General features: G+C 44.5%; 1 pseudogene; it reads right to left on the bottom strand.

The window, feature by feature from the left end:
- LOC112073907 (kinesin-like protein KIF1A) overlaps positions 1-12,122 on the bottom strand; it is a 45,501-nt pseudogene that overhangs the window by 24,668 nt on the left and 8,711 nt on the right.

Below are 12,122 nucleotides of genomic sequence, written 5' to 3'. Positions count from 1 at the left end.
CGTGCGTGCGTGGCGTGCGTGCTGCGTGCGTGCGGCGTGCGTGCGTGCGTGCTGCAGCGAGGTCTGTAGTTAGAAGTTGAAAGGATGTAAGAGACTACCCAATGGTGGTCCCAGTGGGTAATAGCTCCTCTAGGTCCATAGACACAACTCCACTAAAACAGCACCTTCAAATACAATCTAATGTTATTGTCACATGCTTCATAACAACAGGTGTAGACTAATAGTAAATACTTCCCACGAATAACAGCTGTTCAGTACCTCTCCGTTCCTCTCTCCTCTGACAGACACACCACTAGATTCCCACCAAGTCGTCAAAGGCCAACGGACGGCTTTCAACGTCTGAACTATATGATTTTTGCCTATTTTTAATGGCTATAGAAACATTAGTTTCCTCTTACATTCTCAGCTTGATGAGCGTTTTCAGATTTAAGGTTGTGCTTGGTGGCGGGCGAGGAACATAACTGATTATAACTGGTTATAACTGGTTTCAATGTGTGATCATTGCTCACGAGAAGACCTCATGTATCAATGTATTGACTAAGTCATGGAGGACAAGGAGAGGGGGTGGAGAGAAGAGAGGGGTGGAGAAGGAAAGGTGGGTGGAGGAGAGAGGAGAAGGAGTAGAGAAGGGGTGGAGAGAAGGAGAGGGGTGGAGAAGAGAGGGGTGGAGGAAGGAGAGGAGTGGAGGAGAAGGAGAGGAGGGAAGAGAGTGGGTGGAGGTGAAGGAGAGGAGGTGGAGGAGAAGGAGGGAGGAGAAGGAGAGGAGGAGAAGGAGAGTGGAATATGGTTCTGTTTCATCTGAAGTTAATTGACCTCCTCACCGAGGATGAGACCTGGAGATGTTCTGTCTCCTACAGTGGGGATAGATGAGAACTGGGTGATGTTCTGTCTCCTACAGTGGGATAGATGAGAACTGGGAGATGTTCTGTCCCTACAGTGGGATAATGAGAACTGGGAGATGTGTCTGTCTCCTACAGTGGGGATAGATGATAACTGGGAGAGTTCTGTCTCTACAGTGGGATAGATGAGAACTGGAGATGTTCTGTCTCCTACAGTGGGGATAGATGAGAACTGGGAGATGTTCTGTTCTACAGTGGGGATAGATGAGAACTGGAGATGTTCTGTCTCCTACAGTGGGGATAGATGAGAACTGGGAGATGTTCTGTCTCCTACAGTGGGGATAGATGAGAACTGGAGATGTTCTGTCTCTACAGTGGGGATAGATGAGATACTGGGAGATGTTCTGTCTCCTACAGTGGGGATAGATGAGAACTGGGAGATGTTCTGTCTCTACAGTGGGGATAGATGAGAACTGAGATGTTCTGTCTCTACAATGGGATAGATGAGAACTGGGAGATGTTCTGTCTCTACAGTGGGATAATGAGAACTGGAGTGTTCTGCTCATACAGTGGGATAGATGAGAACTGGGAGATGTTCTGTCTCCTACAGTGGGATAGATGAGAACTGGAGATGTTCTGTCTCATACAGTGGGGATAGATGAGAACTGGGAGATGTTCTGTCTCATACAGTGGGGATAGATGAGAACTGGGAGATGTTCTGTCTCATACAGTGGGGATAGATGGAGAACTGGGAGATGTTCTGTCTCTACAGTGGGGATAGATGAGAACTGGGAGATGTTCTGTCTCCTACAGTGGGATAGATGAGAACTGGGAGATGTTCTGTCCTACAGTGGGGATAGATGAGAACTGGGAGATGTTCTGTCTCCTACAGTGGGGATAGATGAGAACTGGGAGATGTTATGTCTCATACAGTGGGGATAGATGAGAACTGGGAGATGTTCTGTCTCCTACAGTGGGGATAGATGAGAACTGGAGATGTTCTGTCTCATACAGTGGGGATAGATGAGAACTGGAGATGTTCTGCTCCTACAGTGGAATAGATGAGAATGGTGATGTTCTGTCTCCTACAGGGGATAGATGAGAACTGGGAGATGTTCTGTCTCATACAGTGGGATAGATGAATGGGAGAGTTCTGTCTCTACATGGATAATGAGAACTGGGAGATTCTGTCCCTACAGTGGGATAGATGAGAACTGGGAGATGTTCTGTCTCCTACAGTGGGATAGATGAGAACTGGGAGATGTTCTGTCTCATACAGTGCGTGTGCACTATTGTCAAAACAGACGGATTGGCTTAGATTGTTGTAATGTATTTTTTCTCCACAATGTTTATTGAAAACATAAATAAAGTTGCACAATGAGCACTTGTTGTCTCTCAAATACATCTTTACAGTTGTTGGTTAGCTAGCGAATTTTTTGCTATATTTCACGATGTAAATCAGTCAAAACAAGACATGAATCAAGAACAAGATGAAACTAGCTGAATGTAACAGTTATGATTCTATGACATGCCAGTTCTTGTCATTGTTGCTAGCTGTCTGCCATCCAGAATCAGGGCAGTTTCTTGTCATTGTTGCTGGCTATCAGGGCAGTTTCTTGTCTTGTTGCTAGCTATCTGGCCATCCAGAATCAGGGCAGTTTCTTGTCATTGTTGCTAGCTATCTGGCCATCCAGAATCAGGGTAGTTTCTTGTCATTGTTGCTAGCTGTCTGGCCATCCAGATCAGGACAGTTTCTTGTCATGTTGCTAGCTATCTGCCATCCAGAATCAGGGCAGTTTATTGTCATGTTACTACTGTCTGGCCATCCAGAATCAGGACAGTTTCTGTCATGTTGCTAGCTATCTGGCCATCCAGAATCAGGCAGTTTATTTGTCATTGTTGCTAGCTGTCTGGCCATCCAGAATCAGGGCAGTTTATTGTCATTGTTACTAGCTGTCTGCCATCCAGAATCAGGGCAGTTTCTTGTCATTGTTGCTAGCTGTCTGCATCCAGAATCAGGGCAGTTTAATGTCATTGTGTGCTAGCTGTCTGGCCATCCAAATCAGGACAGTTTATGTCATGTTGCTAGCTTTCAGGGCAGTTAGTGTCATTGTGTGCTAGCTATCTGGCCATCCAGAATCAGGGCAGTTTCTTGTCATTGTTACTAGCTGTCTGCCATCCAGAAATAGGGCAGTTTCTTGTTCTTTTGCTAGCTGTCTGGCCATCCAAATCGGGCAGTTATTGTCATTGTTGCTGGTCTGCCATCCAGAATCAGGGCAGTTCTTGTCATTGTTGCTAGCTGTCTGGCCATCCAGAATCAGGGCAGTTTATTTCATTGTTGCTAGCTGTCTGGCCATCCAGAATCAGGCAGTTTTGTCATGTTCAGCTATCTGGCCATCAGAATCAGGGTAGTTCTTGTCATTGTTCTAGCTGTCTGGCCATCCAGAATCAGAGCAGTTTTTCATTGTTGCTAGCTATCTGGCATCCAGAATCAGGGCAGTTATTGTCATTTTTACTAGCTGTCTGGCCATCCAGAATCAGGGCAGTTTTCTTGTCATTGTCTAGCTATCTGGCCATCCAGAATCAGGGCAGTTTATTGTCATGTTTGCTAGCTGTCTGCCATCCAGAATCAGAGGCAGTTTATTGTCATTTTGTATAGCTGTCTGGCATCCAGAATCAGGGCAGTCTTGTCATTGTTTGCTAGCTTGTCTGGCATCCAGAATCAGGCAGTTTATTGTCATGTTCTAGCTGCTGGCCATTCCAGAATCAGGACAGTTATTTCATTGTTGCTAGCTTTCAGGGCAGTTAGTTCATTGTTGCTAGCTATTCGGCCATCCAGAATCAGGGCAGTTTCTTGTCATTGTTACTAGCTGTTCTGGCCATCCAGAATCAGGGCAGTTCTTGTCATTGTGCTAGCTGTCTGGCATCCAGAATCAGGGCAGTTATTGTCATTGTTCTAGCTGTCTGGCCATCCAGAATAGGCAGTTTCTTGTCATTGTTGCTAGCTGTCTGGCCATCCACAATCAGGCAGTTTCATTGTCATTGTTGCTAGCTTCTGGCCATCCAAATCAGGCAGTTTCTTGTCATTGTTGCTACGGTCTGGCATCCAGAATCAGGGCAGTTTCGTTCCACACACACACACACACACACACACACACACACACACACACACACACACACACACACCTAATAGGAGTGACGAGCCCTTCTCATTTACATTAAAATGAGGTATTTCCTAGCGTTGGATTTTCTCCTTCTGTCTCTTCTCTTTAAAGCGCTGAAGTTTGCAGACGGGCTCCTGACACATTATGAGAAGACGTTTGTTTCTGTCGTTTGGCTCATTTTCACTGAGGCATAAATGAGATTTGAAAAAATTTCACAACAGAGCAAGTAGCGAACGGAAAGACTTAGTAAAAGAGACTGCATCCTCAATGGCACCCATATTCCCTCTTTAAGGCACTACCCATAGGGGCTCTGGTCAAATGTAGTGCACTATAATAGGGAATAGGGTTCCATTTGGAACACCCAGTGTTTGAGTTAGGGGAAAGAGCTACTGCTGATGTAATGGTTACAGGATTACAGTTGAATGTTAAGTGTCTGAAACAACCACTGACTTAGCCTGCCAGCCAGGATACCGTAAAACGAGGTTTAACGTATGAACGTCAAGTCTTCAGTAATACTGAGTAATCCCTCCTGGAACGCAGTTTTCCTTGCTCCCTAGAGAGCTCCTTCCCGTCGCTGGGATCTGATGGGAAGGACGAGCTTTTACACTCATGGTCTGCATCTCAAATGGTACCCTATTTCCTCTTTAGGGCACTACCCATAGGGCTCTGGTCAAATGTAGTGCACTATATAGGGAATAGGGTGCCATAGTGCTCTGGTCTAAAGTAGTGCACTATGTAGGGGGCCATTTGAGATGAAACCATAAGGTGGAGGAAGCTACTCTCAGTTCCCTGGGATGTGATGATGGGAGGGACATAGCCTGGTCCCAGATCTGTTTGTGCTGTCTTGGAAGGATGTGGTGATACAGTTGTTGTTGTGTTACAGTGTTACACTGTGTTACAGTCCTGTGGTAGCTAGCTATATTAGGCTCCTGGGGAGGCTACTCTCTGTGCTGTTTTCATGGAAACGAATAGATAGTATTCTGGGATTACTTTCTTACAGCATGGTTCTCCAGCGTAACACAGCCAGTAGTGAAATATCAACAACAAAAATGTATTTCATTAGTAAGATGCTATCAGCTTATTGTATGTCTCTTTCTAAAGCCTTTGAGTGTTTTTTGAAAGATGTCGATTACATAACTTTATACAAAAGCTTAAAATTATTTTTGGACCTCCTTACAATGTTTCCATGTTTATTTTTGGGAAATATGTTTTTATCAATGCTATAGCCCTTTAAGCAGGACACAAAATGAAAATCAGGATCATTACTGCCCCCTAGTGGCCAATGCAGAGGTTTGTGAAAAGTAGAAGATCAACAGAGAGAGGAAAACGGAACATGGGAACAATTCAGTCTAGTTTCACCTCATCAAAAAGGTCTTATTTCTAACCTTACAGAATAATCTACTGGTTCAGGTTCATAGTTCATCCAGGTGTAAGGTGACAGTAACAGTGTCAAAACTAACAGTTAAAGTATGGACTGTAGGTGACACGTGAATGACCCTCGAATGTCTAGATTCTGGCTTGTAGCTTGTTTTGTAAAAATTCCTGTACAGAAGCACAGGCCAAAGAGGAGACAGAAGCTGAAAATGCTGGCCCCACAGCCAGCCAAGTTCAGACACAGCCAGCCAAGTTCAGACACAGCCAGCCAAGTTCAGACACAGCCAGCCAAGTTCAGTACATACTGTAGGAAGCAAAGCAAGCCATGCATTGCAGCCTCCGTACACCATTAGCTTTCAGCCGCAACCCCAGAATCAGCAGTCCCAGCCAGCCCCAGAGCCAGCAGTCCAAGCCAGCCCCAGTCCCCAGACCCCGCTGTCCCAGCCAGCCCCAGACCCTAGCATTCGGCCCTAACTTCAGCCTCAGACCCCATTGTCTCACGTCAGATAGAGCGACAGCCATCTTCACTGATCCGTCTGTTAACTCGCAAACAATCATGGAATAGCTAAAAACAAGTCTGGCTACAATATGTTGTCATAACATTCTAATATCATCCTCAAAAGAGTCAGAGTTAATCCAAAACTATAAACCTGTAGCTAATATTGACCTGATTTTTTTTTAATGAGCAAATCTTCACTACCTAATTCTACATCTAGCAACAATGCTTTGTGGTAGTAGAATCAGTATTTATGAAATTCAAAATGTGTTACCGGGAACCAGTTTTAAAATCAATCCAAATTAAATGAAGGACAGGGCTGGTTAACACACTCAATGCTGACTATTCCCTCTAGCTGTAGTGTAGTGAAGTTCTAGTTTTAACACACACATTCGTTTTCATGATATTTTTTTTCCGGCTGTGATTGGTGTCGGCAGAGTTCCACAGCCAAGCTGCTCTCTGTGACGTCATCACGTCGGCCAAATGTTACAACGTAGCGAGGCACAGTGCCAAACTGGCTACCGTAATGTCTATTCAAACCAGCTTGCACTATGGCTGCTAGCTGGAGCAAGTTTGCTCAGCTGATCAAGCATGGTTTGCCGTAGTAGCTGGTGTGCCATTGCTACTGAGAGTGGAGTGATTTTCAGAATTAGGAACTAGTATTAGTTTTTCATTTATTTTTTTAGATGAGTTCCACGTCCTACAAGACAGATCGGTTGACGGACGAGTGGCGCCATCTGACGTGAGACAAACAACAGCACAATGCCTCAGACCCACAACAGCTCAGCAACAAACACACATTGAGGAGGAAGAGGAGGGGGGGGGGGATGATGCAGCACATTCCCTCACATCTCCTAAAGAGGGAGAGTAGGAACAACAAAGAGAGAAGAACAAAACAGGGGAGGAGAGAGACAGAGAGACAGAGAGAGAGAGAGAGGAGAGAGAGAGAAGGAGAGGAGAGAGAGAGAGAGAGAGAGAGAGAGAGAGAGAAGAGAGAGAGAGGAAGAGAGAAGAGAGAGAGAGAGAGAGCGAGAGAGACAGAGAGACAGAGACAGAGACAGAAGACGAGACGAGAGAGAGAGGAACTGAATGATGATGACGACTAGAGTTTAAAAAGGAGTGAGAGTGAAGAGATTAAAATAGAATATTACAGGAACACGACAAGGAGATGTGTTATCTAATAGTAAATATTTTTACTGAATAGTAGAATGGGAGGAGAGGGATTTGATATAAATCATATACCTAGGCATGTCCGAATCAAGAAACTGTCTGTGAAAACACAAAACAACATCGTGTTAGTGGAGTGGACTGGAGAGACACGTCAGCAGCAGCATGGTGTCCTTACTGATGACCTCACAGCAAATCTGTTTGTTTGTATGATGGAGCAAAGCTATTGTCTGAGGAATGTTTTTGGGGGTTAGGGGAAAGGATACCAGCAAAGCAGTGTGGTTAAACCATAAGAGAGGATCACAATACTGGTAATAATCATAAGAAACATCGACATACCTAAATTCAGAGGTTATACACTAACAAGCCCTACTGTAGGTAGTACAGTAAAATGCAGGGCTGTGCAAAGTGAGTTATGGTGTGTAGTTATGGTGTGTAGTTATGGTGTGTAGTTATGCTAAGTGAGTTATGGTGTGTAGCTATGCTAAGTGAGTTATGGTGTGTAGCTATGCTAAGTGAGTTATGGTGTTGAGTTATGCTAAGTGAGTTATGGTGTGTAGTTTATGGTAAGTGAGTTATGGTGTGTAGTATGCTAAGTGAGTTATGGCGTATAGTTTGGTGTGTAGTTATGCTAAGTGGTTATGGTGTGTAGTTATGGTGTGTGTTAATGCAAGTGAGTTATGGTGTGTAGTTATGCTAAGTGGAGTTATGGTGTGTAGTTATGCTAAGTGAGTTATGGTGTGTAGATTATGCTAAGTGAGTTATGGTGTGTAGTTATGCTAGTGAGTATGGTGTGTACGTTAATGCTAAGGTGAGTTATGGTGTGTAGTTTATGGTGTGTAGTTATGGTGTGTATGTTATGCTACGTGAGTTATGGTGTGTAGTTATGCTAAGTGAGTTATGGTGTGTAAGATATGCTAAGGTTGTTTATGGTGTTGTAGTAATGCTGAGTGGATTATGGTGTTATATGCTAAGTGAGTTATGCTAGTGAGTTATGGTGTGTAGATATGCTAAGTGAGTTATGGTGTGTAGTTAATGCCAAGTGAGTTATGGTGTGTAGTTATGCAAGTGAGTTATGGTGTGTAGTTATGCTAAGTGAGTTATGGTGTGTAGTTATGCTAAGTGAGTTATGGTGTGTAGTTTTATGCTAAGTGAGTTATGGTGTGTAGATATGCTAAGTGAGTTATGGTGTGTAGATTATGCTAAGTTAGTTATGGTGTGTAGTTATGGTGTGTAGTTATGCTAAGTGAGTTATGGTGTGTAGTTATGGTGTGTAGTTATGCTATGTGAGTTATGGTGTGTAGTTATGCTAAGTGAGTTATGGTGTGTAGATATGCTAAAGTGAGTTATGGTGTGTAGTTATGCTAAGTGAGTTATGGTGTGTAGATATGCTAAGTAGTTATGGTGTGTAGATATGCTAAGTGATTATGGTGTGTAGTTATGCTAAGTGGTTATGGTGTGTAGATATGCTAAGTGAGTTATGCTAAGTGAGTTATGGTGTGGTAGTTATGCTAAGTGAGTTATGGTGTGTGGTTATGGTGTGTAGCTATGCTAAGGCGTTATGGTGTGTGGTTATGCTGAGTGATATGGTGTGTAGTAATGCTAAGTGAGTTATGCTAAGTGAGTTATGGTGTGGTAGTTATGCTAAGTGAGTTATGGTGTGTAGTTATGCTAAGTGAGTTATGGTGTGTAGTTATGCTAAGTGAGTTTTGGTGTGTAGATATGCTAAGTGAGTTTATGGAGCGTAGTTATGCTAAGTGAGTTTATGGTGTGTAGTAATGCTAAGTGAGTTTATGCTAGTGAGTTATGGTGTGTAGTTATGCTAAGTGAGTTATGGAGTGTAGTTATGCTAAGTGAGTTATGGTGTACGTAATGCTAGTTAGTTATGCTAAGTGAAGTTATGGTGTGTAGTTATGCTAAGTGAGTTAGCATAGGACATCAGTCCAGTGCACGGCTAGGATATGTGCGGTCTTGAATGGCAGGAAGGGTGTGCTCCCATTAGGATCAATCATCCATCAATGTGTTTAGCACGCTGCTGGTACAGCCTCTATGTGAGGATGGGGACTGAGTGAGATTATAGTAACCGGGTGAGAGGTGAGTAATGCAGTGACCAGGGTGAGAGGTGAGTCGCAGTGACCAGGGTGAGAGGTGAGTACGCAGTGACCAGGATGAGAGGTGAAGTAGGCAGTGAGACAGGATGAGAGGTGAGTAGCCGTGACAGGGTGAGAGGTGAGTAGCAGTGAGAGGGTGAGAAGGTGAGTACGCAGTGACCAGGTTGAGAGGGTGAGTACGCAGTGACCAGGGTGAGAGGTGAGTACGCAGTGACCAGTGAGAGGTGAGTACGCAGTGACCAGGGTGAGAGGTGAGTACGCAGTGACCAGGGTGAAGAGGTGAGTACGGCAGTGACGCAGGGTGAGAGGTGAGTACGCAGTGACAGGGTGAGAGGTGAGTAACGTCAGTGACCAGGGTGAGAGGTGAGTAAACGCAGTGACCAGGGTGAGAGGTGAGTACGCAGTGACCAGGATGAGAGGTGAGTACGCAGTGAGAGGTAGCATAGAGGTGGTCAGCTGGGATGACAGATGGACATACAGCACCCAGCAGCAGACACACTAGCATTAAAGGGGAGCCGGCATAGTGGTGACATGAATAATATTCAATATAATAGGAAGAGGTTGTCAAGCCGGTTACAGGCCTACTTATCTGAGGGATCCGTGACCAGGTATGTGATCAAAAGGATGGATCACAATCAATACGATCATGTTTTGTACTAGATTTTTTTTGTTTTGTGCCACCTGTGCAGAAGGATGATGGGTAACTCTCGTCGTCTTTCTCCCACTGATCATGTGACCTCCTGCTTCTAGACAGGTAGAACCACACATTGTTGTTTTTACCAAGCATCGGCCGCTTCAGTGGAAGAAGAGCGGGAGAGGAGGAGGATGGCGTGGAGGGGGGGAGAAAGCCTCTTTGCGTGGAAGTTGGTTTAAATCAGTCAAGCTGTGCATCATCTTGACCGCGTGAGCTTCATCAAGCGTTCTGACCCATAGTTGCTTCACTATGAGTGCCATGCAGCAGCCTGTGTGCAGTGTACTATATCTTCAAGCCTGTGTGCAGTGTACTATATCTTCAAGCCTGTGTGCAGTGTACTATATCTTCAAAGTGTCTTACAGGTGATATACAGTAATATGAATGGCGTCCAGTCACGTATATAAGGACAGAGCCGACTGCACACCCCTTTGGCACAGTTATGGAGCGTGTGTTAGAGTGGTCAGGGACTCTGTGATCCTCTGGGGGAGGTTGACCTAGAAATAGAGTGTGTTAGAGTGGTCAGGGACTCTGTGATCCTCTGGGGGAGGTTGACCTAGAAATAGAATAGATAGAACGGCCGTCGCCATTCAAGTCAACGATGGCATATAATGTGTCGACTGGCGGCCATTGCGAGTTTCACCCATGAGTTTACCAGTCAAATTGCCAGAGTTTAGAGGTTCCATGCACGTTCTATTCATTATATGTCTGTGAGGTGTGTGTGGGGGACGGGCTGGCTTTAGATGAGAGAATGTGTCTTCAGAGCACGGTACTCCGGAAGATTAAACACATGCTAGCGTTTCCATAGTGATCGTGMTATTTCAGTTTTTGAATTCCCGCCGAGGACTGTGAATTCAAAAATGTCAGGAGAAACACAATGGTAATGGAACATTGTTGTAGTGGTATCGTGTTTCATTGGTTATGATGCAAATCTAACATTTTCCGAACTGTAAATTAACTGTATAGTATCAAACAGTTCAAAACAAGGTTAATAATTCCAACAAAATAACAGCTGGAACAGCTGAAACATTTGACCATTTAGTGTATATTGTCAAATCATAACCAATCATCAAACATAACATAGTTTTCAGTTGTCTTGTGGGTTATCTCTGATTACAAACTGGGCGGAGAGAGCCCCGAATGCTGATTGGCTGACAGCCGTGGTATATCAGACCGTATACCACGGGTATGACCAAACATTTATTTTCACTGCTCTGATTACATTGGTAACCAGTTTATAACAGCAATAAGGCACCTCAGGGGTTTGTGCTACATGGCCAATATACCACGGGTAAGGGCTCCGCGTTGCGTCGTGTCTAAGAACATCCCTTAGCCGTAGTATATTGGCCATATACCACACCCCCCTCGTGCATTATAGAATAAATATATGCGTTCCAAATGCAAGCCTATTCCCTGTACACTACTTTGTGTTTGTGTGTTGGTCATAAGTAGTGCACTGTATAGGGAATAGGGTGCCATTGGAGACGCAGATAATGTCAGACTCTACCCTGTGAAGGATAGAGTTTGGTAGGGTCCCTACGATGGGTAGAGTCTGGTTACATACCTGTCCTCCTGCATGGGCTTGACAGACCCAGCTGACAGGATGTTGAGTGACAGGATGTTTGGGTCTATGATGGCGTCGTCCCCCTCGGGAGAGTTGCGGATACGACCTGGTGAGAGGAGGAAGAGGAGGAAGAGGAGGAGACGTTAGAGTGGTGCACTTCGTAGATATTGATGTTGTTATACAGTATTCATAACACAGACACACAGACTCACCCACAACCAGTTCCCGGACATCCTTCCACTCGATGTCTCCACCTGTCTCATGAACGATGGTCACCGTGACGCGCCTCTGGATACCCTGAGAGGGGGAGTGAGCGAGAGAGGAAGCATTATGTTCAGAAAGAGGAAGCATTATGTTCAGAAAGAGGAAGCATTATGTTCAGAATGAGGAAGCATTATGTTCAGAATGAGGAAGCATTAGTCAGAAGAGGAGCATTATGTTCAGAAAGAGGAGGAGCATTATGTTCAGAAGAGGGAACGCATTATGTTCATAAGAGGAAGCATTATGTCAGAAAGAGGAAGCATTATGTTCCGAAAGAGGAAGCATTATGTTCAGAATGAGGAGCATTATGTTCAGAAAGAGGAGGCATTATTGTCAGAAAGAGACGGCATTATGTTCATAAAGAGGAGCATTATGTTCAGAAAGAGAAGCATTATGTTGCTAATGAGGAAGCATTGTTCAGAATGAGGAAGCATTATGTTCAGAAAGAGGAGCAG

This window comes from Salvelinus sp. IW2-2015, unplaced genomic scaffold, assembly GCF_002910315.2.
Source record: "Salvelinus sp. IW2-2015 unplaced genomic scaffold, ASM291031v2 Un_scaffold2415, whole genome shotgun sequence".
Lineage (NCBI taxonomy): Eukaryota > Metazoa > Chordata > Actinopteri > Salmoniformes > Salmonidae > Salvelinus > Salvelinus sp. IW2-2015.
The sequence above is the reverse complement of the archived record's forward strand: the minus strand, read 5'-3'. Positions and strand labels throughout refer to the sequence as shown.